The following is a 22,232-nucleotide window of genomic DNA, read 5'->3' on the forward strand; positions in this document are numbered from 1 at the left end:
ATAACCCATTTATCATTCAGACATTTATACAAAATGTTATGATCGATTGACTGAAGTTGGTACTGCAGATTTTGGCTACAGCAGTGTGCATCGCCAGGAATTTCTGCTGCACAGGGCTGACTTTGGGAGCTTATATCTCGCAATCTACAAGAAGTTGGGCGATGAGAAAAACATGAAAGTTGTAGTACTTTGTATCTAGTTTGCAGAACTTTAAACCATTTGGCAATTGGAGTTGAGTACAAGAAGTTATGAATGATACACTACAGGCTGTCGAGGAAGAGTTTGATGTTTTCAACATAAGCATGTAATGATCCAAAAGTCCATTTTTAGTTCTAGAGATCGAAATTCGATTTTGAGACTTTCAACATTTTGATAATGAATTATAGGAGTGATCTGGAAAGTTTGGTGTAATTTCATCAAGTCGCAATTGAGTTTTAAGCGCGAAATATGAGTTAATTGTTTAACGAGCGAAATTGGTATCATATTGAGCAAATGAGCTCCGAATTGAGTTTCGATTGAACGAATAAGTTCGTAGTTTTATTTGTGACTCATAGGAACAAGAATCGTCGAATTCCGAGTTCGTATGATGGAGTTAGAGCCTTTTTAGTGAAATAAAACTGCTGGTGTAAATAGACCTGGTGTGCACCTTTAGTGACCAGATGTGACACTTTTAGCGACGGGATTGGACTTTTAGCGACCAGAATAGTGTTTTTGGGGCAGAAACTTAAGGATCAAAAATGGTCATTTCCTTCATTTCGTTTTGGAGTTTTGGAGTACGGTTCTTGGGCGATTTTGAGGATTTCTTCAAGACTTCAACTTGGGTAAGTGTCCTATATCCAAATGTGATTATATTTCATAAATCCATGGTCATATTCATCATTTATTTCGGATTTAAATGGAAGAAATCAAGATTTTTGCAAAATCTTCCAAAAACGAAAATTTAAGATTTGGAGGTCGAGTTGTTATCGGATTTTGGTAAAATTGGTATGGGTGGACTTGTAATTGAATGGGTTGTCGGATTTTGTAAGTTTCGCCGGATTCCGAGATGTGGTCCCCACGGGCAAATTTTGAGCTAATTTCGAATTTTAATGAAAATGTAATATTTTCTTATGAAATTGATTACTATAATTTTTGTTGACTGTATCGAATTAATTATGACTAGATACGAGTCGATTGGAGTCAAAAAATCGAGGAAAAAGCATAATACTTGATTAAATTGGAGCAAGTCGAGGTAAGTGACTTGTCTAACCTTGTGTGGGGGAAATTTCCCCTAGAATTGGTATTGATGTGATATTGAAATGTGTTGAAAGTCGTGTGCACGAGGTGACGAGTGTGTACATGGGCTAAATTGCGAAAGATTATATTTTAAAACTGTGTAGATCACTGTTGCGCATTTATTAAATTATTTTATCTTGTTATATTCTTCATCATTGATCTGAGATATATACTTCAAATTTGTTTGATCTTTTCTTACTAATTGTTTTACCTATTTAGTTGAAACTTGGTTTCTTTTATTCTATGCATTATTTGAAGGTTGATTTTCTTTAAATTAAATATTATTAATATGAAGTATTTGACATTTTTAAACTTGATATTGAAGCAACGTAGTAAAAATTTTAAAATATTATTTTCCTAAATTATTTACTCCTAAATATTTTTATACTCGTTGTGAGGGAGCCGTGAGCTCTTTATTGTGAAAAACTATTATTGATGATTTATTTTGGCATGAGCCGTGAGCTCTTTATTGTGAAAAAATATTGTTGTTGAATTATTTTGGCAAGTTAAATTATTTGAGCACTTGAGGTGCAAATTGTGATATATTGTGATATTGATACGCATACGGTGGTATAAGGTCTGGGTGTTGAAACGCATGCGGTGAGATAAGGGTGGCTTGATACGCGTGGCTAGTAGGGGAACTACTAGAAGTCATGCGGTGTAATAAGGGTGGCTAAAACGCGGGATGCTATTTCGGAAAAAAAATGTTTTCTTTAAATAAATTGTGAAGGCTCCCGCGGTGATATAAGAAAATGAGATATTGTGAATTTATTTATGATTTGGGACTACGAGGTGGTACCTTGGGAGTGCCCTTGTTGATATTGATTTATGGCCATAGTTGCTTTCGATTAATTGTTGTGATTTTCATAAAGTTGAAGGAAATTCTGTTTTGATTCCACGAGATATTATTTGTAATTATTTGATGTCATTAAATGTGACATACTATTTGATTCATTTCCAATGTCATTTTATTTTACTACATTGATAAACATTTTACCATGCCATTATTATATTCCAGTAGGGCCTCACCTGATCTCGTCACTACTCTACCGAGGTTAGGCTTGGTACTTACTGGATACCGCTGTGGTGTACTCATACTACGCTTCTGCACATCTTTTTGTGCAGATCCAGGTACATTTTACCAGCCTAGACGTCAGTGAGTTACCTGCGCACGGAGACTTCGAGGTATATCTGCCAGCGTCCGCAGACTCCGGAGTCCCCTTCTATCATTTTATATTGCTTCCTTATATTTTATTTAGACCTTGACATATAGAGATATTGAGAATAAATTCTTAGAAGCTTGTGACTTATTTCTACCAGGTTTTGGGAGTTGAAATTGTTTGAATTGTAGTTTATTTATTTCAGATATTTATTATTATTCTGCATTGATAGGCTTACCTAGTCTTAGAGACTAGGTGCCATCACGACATCCTACGGAGGGAATTTGGGGTCGTGACACGACTAAAGCTCAAATGTACCTTGTTTGACGATGGATTTTATGATGTTTACCAGCTGATTTTTGGAGTGGAAATAAAGCTATTTTCGCCTAGGGGGTTCTCTGTCACGCCCCGAACCTAGGAGCGATACAAGCACCCGGTGCCTCACCTAACCTGGCGTACCAAATTGCGACTAAGGGACTCTGAGCACATAATGTCATACTTTGGCCATGGGGCCACCTTGCAAGACAATTTGCGAAGCAAAATATAAAACTGAATGGAAACTAGCGCTAATTAAACATCAATATAAAGCTAGGCTGAAAAGGCCGTCATAGCTATTACAGTTGACAAACCACCAAATTATACATACCAGGCCTACAAACCCAACATACTGCACTAACCAACAGGATATGTCTACAAGCCTCTACTGATAGATGTACTATGATCGGAACAGGGCCCCGACCTACCCGTAACATATATACAGATATACATAAGATGTACACAACACTCTAGACCTGGCAACTCCGAAAGACGTGGAGCTTATCGATCAGGCTGAACTCGGGAAACACCTACTGAGGAGATCTACTCGTCTGTCTATCTGAACCTGCATGCATGAAATGCAGCGTCTCCGAAAAAGGGACGTCAGTACGAAATAATGTACCGAGTATGTAAGGCAATAACATAACTGAAAATCGAAACTGAACTGATAATATAATAACTGGAAGTAACTGGGAGTCAAAGATGATCTGGAGATATACTTACCTGCTGATACTGACTCAACTCCTTCAATATAGTAAGTAAAATAATTGTACGGTCTTATAAGGCTCGGTATATATAACTGCTCTGCCATAGTAGGCTCGCTCATAGGCGCTCGGCCATACTAGGCTATGTATCTCGACCATGCTGGGCTCGCTCATAGGCGCTCGGCCACAGTAGGCTCGGTATATAACTTTCTATCTGATCAGAGGTTGCCCAATAGGGGCCTGCCCATCGATTATAGCTCGATGGTAATGAAAATATTGTAATACTGTATATATAGGCTTGCTTCTCTCTTGACTGGAAGACGACAATACTAAAATTGAATATAGAGTCTCGATAAGGAATAATATTGTAACTTATGAGACTAGAATAGTGTGAATAAATTCATGAATATGAACTTCTCTTTTTGTCTCATTACTAACATATGTAGCTACGAGATCATGCCAAAATGAAGGAAGGCTTAGCCTTAACATACCTTATCACAATCTTTCCAATCACCAAGTTGAACTCACCTCTTTGCACCTTAATCTACAAGAATGATAATAATACTATCGTTAAGTTACGAAAGGTACAACTATCGCACAACGAACGACAAACTTATTTTGTATTAAAACGGGCAGCATCTCCCCTATAATCCTTACTTCCTCCAAATTCAAGATAACACCAACAATACAAGAACAGAACAATAACAACATATATACATCATTTTCCAGCCCTATATACACCATCAAATACTACAAAATAGCCCAACACACCCCAATCTCTTCGTACACAAAACGACCACCGTAGTAGTGTCAAACGACCCGAAAATGTTATGACGAACGACCAGCCAACCACCCTACATTTATATGGTGTTTATAAACCCCCTTCCTCTTCCAAAACTCCACAAAATAGTAGTAAAACATGCAGCCTAACAGCAACACAAAACAGTCCGCTACAAGTGAATAACTCGAACTCACGGCTTCCGATCACCGTCCCATGAGTTCTTACAAGTATAGAACGACTTACCATGAATTTACAGAAGAAAAATTGGATGAAAGAGAGCAGTAAACTCACCTTATTTGTTGGATAACTCAGCTCTTAACTTGGTTCTTCAAACTCTAGGTTTTACCTCCAATTAGAACTTGAAAGGGAGAGAAAATCAATTAGGGTTTGTGGGAAATTTTTGGGAGGATTCTTTGCAGAGCTTATGTCTGGTTATTATGCTCTATTTTAAGTCTAATATATGAAGAAAATAGGCCCTTAAAAGGCCTCTTTGGACGACCCGAAATGGCCCTTTTTTTGGGCTCTCATTTAAGCAAGTAGGTGACACACCTACTTGTCACCTAGCAGCTTGCGCAGTATCGCACAAATGCCCATATCTTTCTACTCCAATGTCGTATTGACAAACGATTTAATGCGTTGGAAAATAGACTCATAGATCTTTAATTTGATGGGTGGAACACCCCATAACTCTAAGTATATTGGGAGAAAATTGCAGTTACATTTGACCCAAAGTTTCAGTAAAACTTATGAATGTAACTTGTGATGACTTTCATCGACTTTTGTTCCACAACTCTCTTGACTTCAAAACATAACACACGGATGTCATACGACTAATATAAATCATAACATAATCTCCTTATCATGTTAAGCACCCTAGTCTCACCCCAAAGGTATATGTTATAACATTCCCAACTTGTCGACTTTCGACGAAACATTATTTTCTTCAATTGCTTTAGCTTCTGAACCGTCCAACCCTCTTTGTACTTGTTGTTCATGATCTTCAATATTTGTAACCTCAGAGGTAACATGATTAAATTAATTTATATACTTTTAAATATTATCTCATTTTTGGTCCTACATTAGTTTGCTTACGATGCATTTTTATGTACGAAAATATAGGGTATAACATCATTCCCCCCTTGGAAACATTCGTCCTCGAATGTTTACTCTTAGAGACTTTGGAAACTTTTGCCAGAGTATCCTTCGTACACTAGGTTAAAACCAACCTGTACGTAGCCAGAAAACATACTATGCATGCCACACATGGCCAATGTTTATAAATAGCAACACTTTGCCTCACCAACCGTAAATCATAAATACTAAAAGTGAAAAATAAAAGCTTACCTGCTGACCTGCTAGCCTGAATAGAGCTGTGTTGTAGCATCCCATCTCGAGCCATATCTTCAGTTTGAAATAGGTGGGGGTATTTAGACTTCATTTCTTCCTCCGATTCCCACGTCATCTCTTCTACATTCTTGCTCCTCCATAAAACCTTTACGGAAGCTACCTCCTTATTTCGTAGATTGCGGATTTGTCGGTCTAGGATGGCAACTGGAATTTCCTCGTATGACAAGTCCTCTGTAATCTGTACATCATCCGTGGGCACCACTCGGGTAGGATCGCCAATGCACTTCCGTAGCATAGATACGTGAAAAACCGGATGGACAGACTCCAATTCTGAGGGCAACTCTAACTCATAAGCTACTTGGCCCACTCTCCGAATGATCCTATAAGGCCCAATATACCGTGGGCTAAGCTTGCCTTTCTTGCCAAACCTCATTACGCCCTTCATAGGTGATACCTTTAAGAATACCCAGTCATTAATCCTGAACTCTAAGTCTCGTCGCCGCACGTCAGAATATGACTTCTGACGACTCTGAGCTATCAACAGTCGCTCCCGGATAAGCTTTACTTTCTCTATGGCCTGTTGAACCAGGTCTGGCCCATATAACCCAGATTCCCCAACATCAAACCACCCTATAGGAGATCTGCACTTACGCCCATACAAAGCCTCGTACGGAGCCATCTGAATATTGGAGTGGTAACTGTTATTATATGCAAACTCGATAAGAGATAGATGTTCATCCCAACTTCTTTTAAAATCCAACACACATACTCGTAACATATCCTCGAGCGTCTGAATTGTGCGCTCGGCTTGTCCATTAGTCTGTGGAAGAAAAGCTGTGCTGAGATTCACCTGAGTCCCTAGACCTCTCTGAAATGACCTCCAAAAATGTGCTGTAAACTGAGCCCCACGATCAGATATAATAGAAACTGGTACTCCGTGTAGCCGCACTATCTCCTTAATATATAACTTTGCATAATCTTCTGCTGTATATGTAGATCTGACCGGTAGGAAGTGAGCTGATTTCGTGAGCCTATCGACTATCACCCATATGGAATCGAACTTACGATTAGAACGAGGTAAACCCGTGATAAAGTCCATGTTTATCGCCTCCCATTTCCATGTCGGGATCTCTATAGTCTGCATTAGCCCTCCAGGCTTCTGGTGCTCTATCTTCACTTGCTGGCAACTAGTACATTGGGCGACAAACTCAGCAATGTTCTTCTTCATATCATTCCACCAGTACACATCCTTAATGTCATGATACATCTTCGTCGACCCAGGATGGATGGAATACCATGAATAATGTGCCTCTGACATAATCCTGTCTCGTAGCCCTGCTACATCTGGAACACACAAACGACCCCTATATCTGAGAACCCCATCTCCCTTTAGCTCTAACAGTGGCTTCTTCTGCTGCGGAACTCGTTCTCTCAGCTCGACCAACTCTGGGTCCTCGTACTGCCTTTCCTTGACTTCCGCTATGAGGGATGATTTTGTAGTGTTTTGGAGTACAACTCCACCATCCTCAGAATCTACTAACCGAATCCCCAACGAAGACAATTGATGAATCTCTCTAGCTAATTGTCTTTTCTTGGGCTCTACATGTGCTAAGCTACCCATAGATCGGCGACTTAAGGCATCTGCTACAACATTAGCTTTCCCTGGATGGTACAGAATGTTAACATCGTAATCTTTCAATAACTCAAGCCATCGCCTCTGTCGCAAATTCAACTCTTTCTGCATGAAGATATATTGTAGGCTTTTATGATCAGTAAATACATCAACATGAACACCATATAAATAATGCCGCCATATCTTAAGTGCCTGGACAACCGTAGCTAACTCGAGGTCGTGGGTCGGATAATTCCTCTCGTGCTTCCTCAACTGCCTTGAAGCATACGCAATTACCTTCCCATGTTGCATCAGGACACATCCTAACTCGACACCTGATGCATCACAATACACGGCATAACCCTCTAGACCCTCTGGAAGTGTTAGAATTGGAGCTGAGGTCAACCTGTTCTTAAGCTCTTGGAAACTCTGCTCACAAGCCTCTGTCCATTGAAACTTAGTTTCTTTCTGTGTCAACTTCGTCAATGGTGCCGAAAGGGAAGAAAAACCCTCTACGAACCTCCGATAGTATCCTGCTAAGCCTAGAAAGCTACGAACCTCTGTCAGAGTGGTAGGTCTAGGCCAAGATTTCACGGCCTCAATCTTCTGAGTGTCCACCTTTATCCCTTCATCTGATACAATATGCCCCAAGAATGCTACAGACTTCAACCAGAACTCACATTTAGAAAACTTAGCATACAACTTACGATCACGGAGGGTTTGGAGTACCGCTCGCAGGTGGTCCGCATGCTCATCCTCTGAACGGGAATAAACCAGAATATCATCAATAAATACTATCACGAATAGATCTAAAAATGGTCGGAATAGGCTATTCATCAAGTCCATAAATACAGCGGGTGCATTAGTCAACCCGAAGGACATGACAAGGAACTCGAAGTGGCCATATCGGGTCCTGAAGGCTGTCTTCGGAATATCTTTTTCCCGAACTCTGACTTGGTGGTACCCCGACCTCAAATCTATCTTTGAAAAGCATCTAGCCCCTTGCAACTGATCAAACAAGTCATCGATCCTTGGAAGTGGATACTTATTCTTAATAGTTACCTTGTTCAGCTGCCTATAATCGATACACATCCTCAGCGAGCCGTCTTTCTTCCGCACAAATAGTACTAGTGCACCCCAAGGTGAGGTACTGGGCCTGATGTAACCTTTCTCCAACAAATCTTTTAACTGCTCCTTCAACTCCTTCAATTTGCCAGGTGCCATTCTATACGGAGGGACGGATATTGGTTGAGTTCCTGGAAGCAAATCGATGCTAAAATCAATCTCTCGCTCTGGAGGAATACCCGGAAGCTCATCTGGAAACACATCTGCATACTCTTTGACTACGGGAATAGACTGAAGTGTAGGTATCTCAGCATCTGCATCTCTAACTCGCACAATATGATAAATGCACCCTTTTGCGATCATTTTCCTCGCCTTCAGATAGGAAATAAACCTACCTCTGGGTGTTGGTGTATTACCTACCCATTCAAGGACTGGCTCACCCGGAAAATGAAATCTGGCTGCCTTTACTCGGCAATCAACTGTGGCATAGCAAGCTGCCAACCAGTCCATGCCCATGATAGCATCAAAATCCATCATCTCTAGCTCAACTAGGTCAGCTGAGGTCTGACGACTACAAATTGTCACCATACAACCTCGGTAAACCCATCTAGCAATAATCGATTCTCCGACTGGTGTAGATACCGCAAAAGGATCACTTAGTATTTCAGGCGCTATACTAAACTTCCTCGCGACAAATGGGGTAATATACGATAAAGTAGATCCTGGGTCTATCAAAGCATAAGCATCGTGAGAGCAAATGGTTAATATACCTGTCACAACGTCTGGTGAAGACTCCTGGTCCTGTCGACCCGCTAAAGCATAGATACGGTTCTGATTACCACTTGAACTGGAACCTCTACCTCTGCCCCGACCTCTACCAGCCGAAGACTGAGACTCACGCCCTGAAGGATGCACGGACATAGATGATCCTGTTGCTGAACTCGCTGGTTGTGCCATTCCCCCCGAATCTCTATTTGGGCAATCCCGCATCATATGCCCTGGATGCCCACATGTATAACAAGCATCAGAACCTGCTCGGCATTGGCCCAAGTGTCCTCTACCACAGATGTCACACCGTGGAGGAAATGACCATGTCTGCACAGATCCTCGTTGTCGCTGCAAACCCGACGCCCATGACCTCTCACCTGGTCCTGACTGAGTATAGCGGTCATACCTGTAACCCTGTAACTGAGGTGGCGGAGGCCTAGGTGGCCGTCCGAAGTACTGGGTCCTATAACTACCCTGATATTTCTCCTGAGACCTGGGAAATCTCATCCTCTTACGTTGCCCTTGCTCAGCCCTCTCTGTACCCTGCTGCCGACGCCTACCCCTTTCTATATTCTGGGCGAATGCCTGAATCCGGGAGATATCCATACTATCCTGCAATGCAGCGGTGGCACATGCCTCGGTTAACTCTGGGGCTAACCCTGCTATAAACCTGTGAATCCTGTCCCGCATAGTAGCAACTATGGATGGTGCATATCTGGCCAATGAGTCAAAACGGAGACTATACTCTCGAACACTCATATTACCCTGCTTAAGGGCTAGAAACTGATCGACTCGAGCCTGTCGGATCTCCCGTGGTAAGTACTGGTCAAGGAAGGCATCTGAAAAATTCTCCCAAATAGCTGGAGGTGCATCACGTCCCCTGGACCTCTCCCATCCCTCGTACCAAAGGATGGCTATATCTCGGAGTCGAAAAGCTACTAGCTCAACTGCCTCTTTCTCCGTGGCATGCATAACACGAAAGATCCTGTGAAGCTGATCTATGAAATCCTGTGGGTCCTCCCTCTGATCTGTCCCCGTGAACTCTGAGGGACTCAAAGCAATAAACTCTCGGACCCTTGAACTCCCAGACCCCTCAGAAGTTCCTGCACTAGCTGATGCCCTAGCCTGTTGCTGGGTAGCTACCAACTGTGTCAACAAATGCACCGCACTCCTCAAGTCCTGATCTGATGGAAATGGAGGGGGAACTGGATGTGCGGTTTTCCTAGGAATCTCCGTAGTTGGTGGAGGAGCCGGTAATGGCTGAGTAGGGGTCTCACCTTGAGCTTCAGACTGGGCCCCATCTACTGGGGGTACCCTGCTGGTCCCCTCACCTACTGCTGTATCTCTCCTCTGGCTAGCCGTAGTCTTCCTAGTCACCGTCATCTGTGCATGCAAACACCAACACATAAGTTTAATTCAAATTTCCTATAACTCAGTTCTGTAGCACGATTTAGATTTCAAAGAAGGGTAACCAACTCCTAAATGCCCTGTAGTGCCCTGCTTATATAATGTGGTGCACAACACATCTATAAACAAGACTCTACTAGACACGGCTTGTAGACTCCCTAGGATAGAACTGCTCTGATACCAAGTTTGTCACGCCCCGAACCTAGGAGCGATACAAGAACCCGGTGCCTCACCTAACCTAGCGTACCAAATTGCGACTAAGGGACTCTGAGCACATAATGTCATACTTTGGCCATGGGGCCACCTTGCAAGACAATTTGCGAAGCAAAATATAAAACTGAATGGAAACTAGCGCTAACTAAACATCAATATAAAGCTAGGCTGAAAAGGCCGTCATAGCTATTACAGCTGACAAACCACCAAATTATACATACCAGGCCTACAAACCCAACATACTGCACTAACCAACAGGATATGTCTACAAGCCTCTACTGATAGATGTACTATGATCGGAACAGGGCCCCGACCTACCCATAACATATATACAGATATACATAAGATGTACACAACACTCTAGACCTGGCAACTCCGAAAGACGTGGAGCTTACCGATCAGGCTGAACTCGGGAAACACCTACTGAGGAGATCTACTCGTCTGTCTATCTGAACCTGCATGCATGAAATACAACGTCCCCGGAAAAGGGACGTCAGTACGAAATAATGTACCGAGTATGTAAGGCAATAACATAACTGAAAAATCGAAACTGAACTGATAATATAATAACTGGAAGTAACTGGGAGTCAAAGATGATCTGGAGATATACTTACCTGCTGATACTGACTCAACTCCTTCAATATAGTAAGTAAAATAATTGTACGGCCTTATAAGGCTCGGTATATATAACTGCTCTGCCATAGTAGGCTCGCTCATAGGCGCTCGGCCATACTAGGCTATGTATCTCGACCATGCTGGGCTCGCTCATAGGCGCTCGGCCACAGTAGGCTCGGTATATAACTTTCCATCTGATCAGAGGTTGCCCAATAGGGGCCTGCCCATCGATTATAGCTCGATGGTAATGAAAATACTGTAATACTGTATATATAGGCTTGCTGCTCTCTTGACTGGAAGAAGACAATACTAAAATTGAATATAGAGTCTCGATAAGGAATAATATTGTAACTTATGAGACTAGAATAGTGTGAATAAATTCATGAATAAGAACTTCTCTTTTTGTCTCATTACTAACACATGTAGCTACGAGATCATGCCAAAATGAAGGAAGGCTTAGCCTTAACATACCTTATCACAATCTTTTCAATCACCAAGTTGAACTCACCTCTTTGCACCTTAATCTACAAGAATGATAATAATACTATCGTTAAGTTACGAAAGGTACAACTATCGCACAACGAACGACAAACTTATTTTGTATTAAAACGGGCAGCATCTCCCCTATAATCCTTACTTCCTCCAAATTCAAGATAACACCAACAATACAAGAACAGAACAATAACAACATATATACATCATTTTCCAGCCCTATATACACCATCAAATACTACAAAACAGCCCAACACACCACAATCTCTTCGTACACAAAACGACCACCGTAGTAGTGTCAAACGACCCGAAAATGTTATGACGAACGACCAGCCAACCACCCTACATTTATATGGTGTTTATAAACCCCCTTCCTCCTCCAAAACTCCACAAAATAGTAGTAAAACACGCAGCCCAACAACAACACAAAACAGTCCACAAAACAGTCCGCTACAAGTGAATAACTCGAACTCACGGCTTCCGATCACCGTCCCGTGAGTTCTTACAAATATAGAACTACTTACCATGAATTTACAGAAGAAAAATTGGATGAAAGAGAGCAGTAAACTCACCTTATTTGTTGGATAACTCAGCTCTTATCTTGGTTCTTCAAACTCTAGGTTTTACCTCCAATTAGAACTTGAAAGGGAGAGAAAATCAATTAGGGTTTGTGGGAAATTTTTGGGAGGATTATTTGCAGAGCTTATGTCTGGTTATTATGCTCTATTTTAAGTCTAATATATGAAGAAAATAGGCCCTTAAAAGGCCTCTTTGGACGACCCGAAATGGCCCATTTTTTTGGGCTCTCATTTAAGCAAGTAGGTGACACACCTACTTGTCACCTAGCAGCTTGCGCAGTATCGCACAAATGCCCATATCTTTCTACTCCAATGTCGTATTGACAAACGGTTTAATGCGTTGGAAAATAGACTCATAGATCTTTAATTTGATGGGTGGAACACCCCATAACTCTAAGTATATTGGGAGAAAATCGCAGTTACATTTGACCCAAAATTTCAGTAAAACTTATGAGTGTAACTTGTGATGACTTTCATCAACTTTTGTTCCACAACTCTCTTGACTTCAAAACATAACACACGGATGTCATACGACTAATATAAATCATAACATAATCTCCTTATCATGTTAAGCACCCTAGTCTCACCCCAAAGGTATATGTTATAACATTCCCAACTTGTCGACTTTCGACGAAATATTATTTTCTTCAATTGCTTTAGCTTCTGAACCGTCCAACCCTCTTTGTACTTGTTGTTCATGATCTTCAATATTTGTAACCTCAGAGGTAACATGATTAAATTAATTTATATACTTTTAAATATTATCTCATTTTTGGTCCTACATTAGTTTGCTTACGATGCAGTTTTATGTACGAAAATATAGGGTGTAACATTCTCTATGGCAGAAAAATGGAGGAGGATTTAAGAGGAAAAAACTGAAGAAGAAGATCCTCTCATTTTCTCGCCTCTGTTTCCGTTTCAGTCTGAATTTTTTTTTTTTTTTTGCATTTTTGAGTGTGTGTGTGTGTGTCTTTGTCTTTTTGTGATGGTTGGCTGCTCCTTCTCTTCTCTATTGGGAGTGTGTGTCTTTCTTCAATTTTCAGAGAAAAAGATAGATGATCTCTAGGGGGGAGGCGCTGCCGTTTTTTAGGGGTGTAGGAATTTAGGAGATTAAAAGGTGCCCCTAGGGTTTGTGGGAAGATTAAGCTTTTATATGAAAGGGATTAGAGAATAGACCATTGGATGAAAGTAGATCAATGACTATGATTAAGGGAGGGGTTTGATGGGTGAGAAAAAGGTTTGGGCTAAAAGAGATTGGGAAGAATGGGTCTTTGTCTTGCTGGGCCACCAAAATCCGAAAATGAGCTCCCAATTGGCCCAAATTCAATTCTTTCTCATTGAACAAAAATAAAAATAAAAATAAAACCAAAATATACTAATTAATCTTAGTTAATAAGAATACATTATTAAAGTGAACTATATATTAATATGAAAATATTTTTGGCATTTTATTTTAAATATTATAAATATTATAAAATACTAATAAGCTAAAAAAACGTTATACAACTATTTTTGTGTTTTTAAATTTATGTTTTAAAATTAAAACTAAAAGTTGACTGAAATCCTATAAAAATAAAAAATAAGTAAATATTTTTAAAATACTACTTTTAAATACTGCGCGGGTCAAAAATTACGTGCTTATATGTGCCGCTCTTTGCTTGGAAACACGAAGAGTTTTCGGAGCAAAGAAGAATAAGCAACGTAATTGATTTATTATCCGACGTTGATTCAAGCCGAAACAAAGATGGACGAAAGATTGTGACCGAGCCCTGGTATCTGAGCTGCCTATATATCCTTGGCTATAAAGGAATCAGACCACGTGTAGTACAAAAGTGAATGAAGTGGTGGAGCATGTGAAGAGGATGAGAGAGTCGAGTGATATACCGTTCCGTCGAGGTTCCGGTCCGCGGTCCTGTTATTACATCTAAATCAAAATCTAAAAGAACTAAACAAGCCTATCAGCTATGAGTTACAAGATTCCTATCTATAAGTCTTCTGAAGTTTGATCTTGAGTCTTGAATGGTTCTTCATGCAGACTTTTGATTTGAACCTTGATGTTTGCTAGTTGCAGGTGCTGATTCATTCTTCTACAGCTTCTTCGGATCAAGACCGGACATGCAGTACTCGTGACTTCAGCAATGTCTTGGGTTGTTCACATCTTTCATCTGCTTCTGCATTTTGGATTCACTTCTTTTTTTTCTTTTCTTTTATTCTGGATTGAGACTTCTTCTTTTGGTCATCTCGAACTGCCGACTTGCATTCTTGAGGCGAGATTCTGCTACTTCTAACTTGAAATGAATTCTGAAATGACTTCCCTCGTTCTTCAGGTGGCACCTGCCAATGACTTGAAAATTGAAATAAATTCCCTCATTCTCTAGGTGGGCATCTGCCACTGACTTAATACTTACAATAAATTCCCTCATTCTCCAGGTGAGCGCCTGCTACTACAGCAAAACGGAAACAACAAAAAAACTTTTTCTGCCCCAGTTTACACTAGGAAGATTTGTGAGTTATTAGCAGAACTATAAATGATGAGAGTAAAATTGAAGACTTGACTAGGATGTGCGTCTCCTGTGAGTAAAACCAAGAAAATTTCGACTAGCAAATACGTCTGCTAACAAAAAAAACCTGAATGATCCAGACTAGGAAGTGCATCTCCTAGGGGTGAAACTTGAATGAACCAAATTAGGAAGTGCGTCTCCTAGGGGTGAAATCTCAATTTAGGAAGTGCGTCTCCTAAAAGTTTATCCTCAAAGACCTAGACTAGGAAGTGCGTCTCCTAGGGGTGAAACCTTTAACCTAAAATTAGGAAGTGCGTCTCCTAAAAAAATAAAAATCTGAAAAACCCAAACTAGGAAGTGCGTCTCCTAGATTTGAGATTGAGCTTGCAGAAAACTATAAACTAAGCTTGACTAAACTAAAAACTGATCCTATTCTCCAAGCGGGACCCCTGATTTCAAGAAAACTAAAGATTGATAACTTAAGAAAACTAAAAATGGACTTTTTTTTTAAAAATCCAGACTTCCCTTTTTTTAAAATTATTATCCTAGGAGAAAATTCACTAGACTATGTTTTAATCTTAGGAGAAAGATTCATCAGACTAAGACTTTGTATCCTAGGAGAAAATTCATCGGCTAGGTCCTTTTTTTGTTATCTTAGGAGAAAGATTCAGCAGACTAAGATTTCTATCCCAGGAGAAAGATTCATCAGACTAAGATTTTTATCCTAAGAGAAAATTCATCAGACTAAGATTTTTATCCTAGGAGAAAGTTCATCAGACTAGGTCTTTTTTTTATTATCTTAGGAGAAAGATTCATCAGACTAAGACGTTTATCCTAGGAGAAAATTCATCAGACTTGGTTTTCTATCTTAGGAGAAAGATTCATCAGACTAAGATTTTGATCATAGGAGAAAGTTTATCAGACAGGTCTTTTTTTTTTTTGGGTATCTTAGGAGAAAGATTCATCAGACTAAGATTGTTATCCTAGGAGAAAGTTCATCAGACTAGGTCTTCTATATTAGGAGAAAAATTCATCAGACTAAGATTTCGATCCTAGGAGAAAATTTATTAGACTAGGTCCTTTTTTTGTTATCTTAGGAGAAAGATTCATCAGACTAAGATTTCTATCCTAGGAGAAAATTCATCAGACTAGGTTTTCTATCTTAGGAGAACAATTACCATACTAAGATTTTTATTGGGAGAAAATCCACCAGAATAGAACTTTTTATCCTAGGAGGAAAAATGTGAAGAGCAATGGCAACATTTTATGCACACTAGCAAGACAGATAAATGCAAAGATTTGAGAAACTTCCCTTTGTCGGCTCTTCTCTTCTTTTTTCTTTTTCTTTCTTTTCTTCTCTTTTTTTTTTGAACCAACTTCCTTGCACTTCTTTGTTCCTGTTTCAAACAAAGAAAATTCTGTTAGTTTTAAAAGTGGTGGTCGGTTTGTGGTCTTGAGTCTTGGGCAACTTGGCTTTTGCTCAATCAGCTTGAATCAGTTTCAAGAGACTTTTTGCTCTGCATCAACCCTGATTGTTTTACACCCAGTACCATTTGTATTTGTGGCTCGGTCATCTCAAAAAAGAGATTTCTTTTCTTGGATAACCTTTTCTGATATCTTGAATGGCTTTGCTTTTGGAGTAATTTGTCTATCAGAGAGAATCACAACTGGTAAGAGCCTTTTGCACGATGTGCACGCTTTATAGTCATTGTTCGGTACTATAGAGAATCTCTGATTAACCTTGAGGTTATCTTTGCTTGCTTTACCCGAATAGGCTGACAAGAGTCTTTTTGGGGGGAGAGGGGAGCCTTTGCATGAATCCTCAATGCATGTTGACTGTAAAAACTGAGTGTGCTGGCCAAATTTACTTTGTGCAACTGAAATGCTGGTAGTAGATTTTGAAATCTTTTCTTGCTTGTTTTGACAAGGACCTTCTCAGAGTGAAGGACACAATGATGCAAAGAAACAAGTATTAACAAGAAATGCCTCTGTCGGAAGGACAGAAGGAAGAGTTTTTTTTCTTTTTTATTTTTATTTTATTTTGCGGTAACTAGCCTTAATGATCATGACATGCATTTTGGACTTAACGGTCTAATCTATCATACTGATCAAATCTTCCCTTTTACCATTCTTATGACTTTGAAGTCGGGCTTGTTCGTGCCAATCCTTTGCATCAGTTTCACGACTCACTATTGACTAATGGTGCCCCGAGGGGTTTTCACCAATAAATCTCTCTCATTTATTCATCTCTGCTTAACGTCGTCTTACAGTGCCCGTGAGGGTTTTCACTAGTAAGACTCTCATTTCTTCTTCTTTATTTTTCTTTTTCTTTTGCTTTCTAGTGTGAGCAACTGACAGTGTTCTATGTTACGTGACAACCGTTGCTCATTGCATGCTTCTCTTGGCATTCTTGAAGACATATCGGGAGGTATTTATTCGGAAGGTTTTTGGATAGGGTTGGAAAGAAAGGACAACATAAGGCTCAAAGTACACTCAAAGTGAGGGGTTGTAGACTTACAACTATTGGAATCGACTCTTTCAAAAGTGGAATAAAATCTTTGTCCCAGTGTCTGATACTGGGAATTTTTGGATTTTTTTTTGAATTCTAATTTGGTTGGACCGAACCGTGTAAGGCTGCCTACGTATCCTTTTTTTAAAAGGAATCAAGTATAACGTAGTTCAAACATCTGAACTAAACAGTTTTTTTTTCATTTTTTTTTCATCTCTCTTTCTTTTTTTGAAATTTTAACTCTAAACTTGATTCCAAAAGAGGGTGGTCAAAGAAAATAACACAGGCTCAAAAGGGGTAGTGAAGGGTATAAAATATTTGGATAGCAGAAAAGGGCCTCCTAGCCTCGAGAACCAAACATAGTATCCATTCATGCGATCATCGCATTGATGAACATGTTTGTCTTCTCGGTGTGTCGTGGTCGAAAGGCACTTTCAATCCATTAAGGTCAAACTTTCCACAAATCTTCAATTACTTCTTCCTCAAACCCGATCTTCACAATGATTTGAAGGTAAAGATCATTAACTTCCATGAGCATGACTGATTTGGTTCCATGTAAACTTGGCTCATGCTTATTTTCCAAATGTTTATCTTCAAAAGTGTCTCTTTCTCACTTATCCAATTCAAGACTAAATCATTTTTCTAAGATCTGGCCAAAAATTCTACATGCATGTCATGTCACTAGAACTAGCGGCGATAGAACTAAGCATATAATGACACAAAAGGACAAATTATTTTTCATTGAATAACGGATGGAAGGATTTGACGACAAGACAAACAAACTGAAATCTGGGTTACAACCCTGGATAACCTAGATAACAGAAAAGATGACAAAATAAACTACCAAGACTCCTCCCTAGCTATAAGAGGAGTGACTTTCCAGTTGCTAAGCGACATCTTAGCCACAAATTTGCACATCAACACTACTACGACATTCAATCCTTTTATTCCTTCTGATTCAGCACTCAAATTTTAACTTTTTGACCGAACCGTTCCCATATTAGCTGTCAGATTTCAGTACTGACGGCATGAGAATTTTCAAAGAAACTGATTTACCAAAGGACTTGAAAGAATTCTCATATCTCCCTATCATCAAATCATCCCGAGCAGGGCATGTCCTATCGCTCAAATCTGGTAAAGTCAACCCCACATTTGCCTCCATTTTTAATTTTTTACCGCCAACTTGCCTATTTGTCTTTTCATGACCTTGGATCAACAACAGTGGTGCTTGTTCTATTGATTGAGATGATGCTTTTATTTCTGAGGGATCCTGGACTCGCAATTGCAAAGCAACAAACCGACCACTTTTAACCAGGTTTTATTTCAAAACAATAAACATGTTAGAATGAACACTTTTTTTTTCTTTTGTCATTCTTTTTTTTTTTCAAAATCATTCGATCGAACCTGATGTGGTTGCCTACGTATCATGTGGGAACATGAATCATATCTTGCATAGTTCGGAAAGATTAAGAATAAAGAAAATAAATTAACTCTTTTTTTGGATTTTGATTGATTTTTTTTTCTTCTGAAAGATAGACTTATAAAGAAGAAGAAAATATTTTTGAAATTTGATTTGTTTGTTTTGATTTTAATAATTTTTGAAAAGAAAGATTTCTAAAGAAGAAAAAAATAATTTTTTTTTGAATTTCGACTTTTGTTTTTTTAAATAATTTTTTTGATTTGTTTGTTTTGGATTTGTTTTAAAAAAATTGGGGTATCAAAGAAAAACTTTTCTAAAGAAGGAAGTAAAGGGAAATATTTTTGGATTTTTTAAAAATTATGGGCTGGAACCGATGAGGTTTGCCTACTTATCTCACATCCGGTGAGAATCAGACCCGCGTAGTTCGGTCGGTTTTGACACAACAGGAAAATATGACTTTTGAAAACATTGGCTCATTTTGAAATGACTTTTTTTTTTTTTTCCAAAATTTTGGCAATGTTTCAGGATTTTTCAAATACCTGAATTTTTTAGAATCGGGTAAATTTCTCTCTCCTCACTCTTGGTTTTTCTTGATTTTCTTTCCTTATTCTAGCAGTCGGTCAACATGCAAGCCGAAACAAATAAATGCACATGTAGCACGTAAAATGCATCAGGATGGTCTTTTAATTTGGGTACACCTGTCCTAGACGGACCCAACCCAGTGTTGAGTCTCCAAAGTCAAATGCACGTGATACAAACAAATGTACCTACTAGGGATCCGGCATGAGGTTATGTCATTCTAAGTTTAAATCATGGGTGTATTGTTCTAGACCTGACTTACCCGAGCGGACAACTCGAGCCGAGGGGAGGGAGGGGCAACGTACCGGTAACCAAAAGGCCATCTGGCTTTGTAACTGATCTGATCCTCATTCTAAATTAGGGTATGACACTAACAGAAAAGAAGTCACGTCAGCGTGCACTTCCCAGAAGATTTAGAAGACTCAGAGAGAAGAAAGGTTTCGCAACAGTTTTATATACAGTTCAAACAATATCAAAGCGGTAAAAAATGGCATTTAGCACATTAGGCTCAAACACGTAAAAATCAGATAATAAACAGAAGCCAAGTATAACAGTCATTCTAAGCTCGAATTCTGAACCCTGAACCAGAGATTCTGGATTCTTTTCTCCAGTAGAGTCGCCAGAGCTGTCACACCTTCTTTTTCCCGAGGGGATAGGGGAATAGGGAGTTTTTCCAATTTAAGTGACATTATTCAAAATAGGATTATTTATTCAATCAGAGTCACCACTTGGGATAATTTATGGTGTCCCAAGTCACTGGTTTATTTTAAATCCCAAATCGAAAAAATTGACTCTTATTTATGGTCCGCGAACACAGAAGACCGGGTAAGAAATTCTGTAAACCCGGGAGAAGGTGTGAGGCACTCCCGAGTTCCGTGGTTTTAGCACGGTCGCTCAACTATTAATAATTGGCATTATTTGATTTATTACATATTTGAAACCTATTGTGCATTTTTAAAAATTAATTAAATAAGTCGCGATGTCGCGCACTTATTGTTTTTGTACACATTGCGAATCGCGTCACGTGAAACGCACTCGCGATTTACAACATGTATTATTATTATTATTATTAGTTGAAGTTATGATCAAGTCGCGTGAAACGAGCACTTGAGTTGGTATTTACGTATCATGATCATGCTACGGGTACCGTACCCATGATCACGATTATTTATTAATCGCGCCTAAAACAATGCTACTAGCGGTTTTTAAAAAATCCTATCAATAAGAAAGATCTAAACCATATGCAACTCAAAACGTCACATACCAAACAAAAATCCAATTGAAATTGTCACTGAACCCAAATATCATTTTGGCCCAATTTACTTTCATTTTTACCCACAGACCCCACGATCTATTACTCTTCTTAATTTTGATGGCACAAATTAATTCACTATAACTCTTAGCTATTCTGATTACTTAACCTGCATCCACTATTCGGGATATTCAAAGGAACAAGGCATGACGAAGAGCCAAATTAACAAAGAAAAGAACAAAATTAAACGAAGAGACAAACATTACTAAATTATCTAAAATAAAACAAATAAGCAGTAAAACAAAACAAGCAAACAGGGTATTTCAAGATTCAACATTGAAAATGTACACAAGTACTGAGGCAACTGAGAAGGGGTTAGAACGGACCTTAAAAGAGGTGTAATGGTCCTTTTGACTGTATTGATAATGAACAGCTTTCAGTACAGCAAAAACAAGACTGTAAATGACCGAACTTAACCCTCCCCAAACCAAAACAGCAACGTGAACACGGACCAAGAATTTGAACCTCGACGTCGGCGACGGGGACTCGACTAAAGTTCAAACGGACCTTGTTCGACGATGGATTTTGTGATGTTTACCAGCTGATTTTTGGACTGAAAATAAAGCTCTTTTCGCTAAAGTTGAGGGGCTCTCTATGGCAGAACAATGGAGGAGGATTTGAGAGGAAAGAACTGAAGAAGAAGATCCTCTCATTTTCTCGCCTCTGTTTCCTTTTCCGTCTATTTTTTTTTTTTTTTTTTTGCGTTTTTGAGTGTGTGTGTCTTTGTCTTTGTCTTAGAGGGGTAGGAATTTAGGAGATCCCCATAGGGTTTATGGGAAGATTAAACTTTTATATGAAAGGAATTGGAGAATAGGCCATTGGATCAAAGTAGATTAATGGTTATGATTAAGAAAGGGGTTTGATGGGTTAGAAAAGGGTTTAGGCTAAAAGGGATTGGGAAGAATGAGTTTTTGTCTTGCTAGGCCACCAAAATTCAAAAATGAGCTCCCAATTAGTTCAAATTCAATTCTTTCTCATTGAACAAAAATAAAAATAAAAATAAAACCAAAATATACTAATTAATCTTAGTTAATAAGAATACATTATTAAAGTGAACTATATATTAATATGAAAATATTTTTGGTATTTTTTTTTAAAATGTTATAAATATTATAAAATTCTAATAAGCTAAAAACGTTATAAAACTATTTTTGTGTTTTTAAATTTATGTTTTAAAATTAAAACTAAAAGTTGACTGAAATTCTATAAAAATAAAAAATAAGTAAATATTTTTAAAATATTACTTTTAAATGCTGCGCGGGTCAAAAATTACATGCCTACAGTGACAAGGATGAACAGCTAGGCGAAGGGAGTAAGAGAAGAGAAAGAAAAGAGAGAGAGAAAAGGGGGGGGGGGGTGTCCGGGATGGGATATAATTAATATTTTCGACCGATTCGGTCCAAAACAAATTAAATTTCAAAAAGCGCATTTTTCCGACCAATTTGGTTGGCAATATTTTGATAAATTATTATTTTAAAATTAAAAAGTTTTCCGATCAAATCGGTCGGTAATTTAAAAAAATTAATATAATTTAAATTTTTTGACTGTTTCTGCCAAAAATTGAAAAGTAGTCAAAGGC

The 22,232-nt window shown here is 38.9% G+C and overlaps 1 long non-coding RNA gene across 1 annotated transcript; it reads right to left on the reverse strand.

Annotated features, from left to right (window-relative positions):
- Positions 1-14,186: 14,186 nt before the first annotated feature.
- LOC142173827 (uncharacterized) lies at positions 14,187-21,505 on the reverse strand. Its single transcript, XR_012703184.1, has 2 exons — positions 20,980-21,505; positions 14,187-16,230 (listed from the first exon to the last, which is right to left on the reverse strand). It is a non-coding gene; the product is annotated as an uncharacterized LOC142173827 (long non-coding RNA).
- Positions 21,506-22,232: the final 727 nt, after the last annotated feature.

Source organism: Nicotiana tabacum, chromosome 19 (genome assembly GCF_000715075.1).
Source record: "Nicotiana tabacum cultivar K326 chromosome 19, ASM71507v2, whole genome shotgun sequence".
NCBI classification, from domain to species: Eukaryota; Viridiplantae; Streptophyta; class Magnoliopsida; order Solanales; family Solanaceae; genus Nicotiana; species Nicotiana tabacum.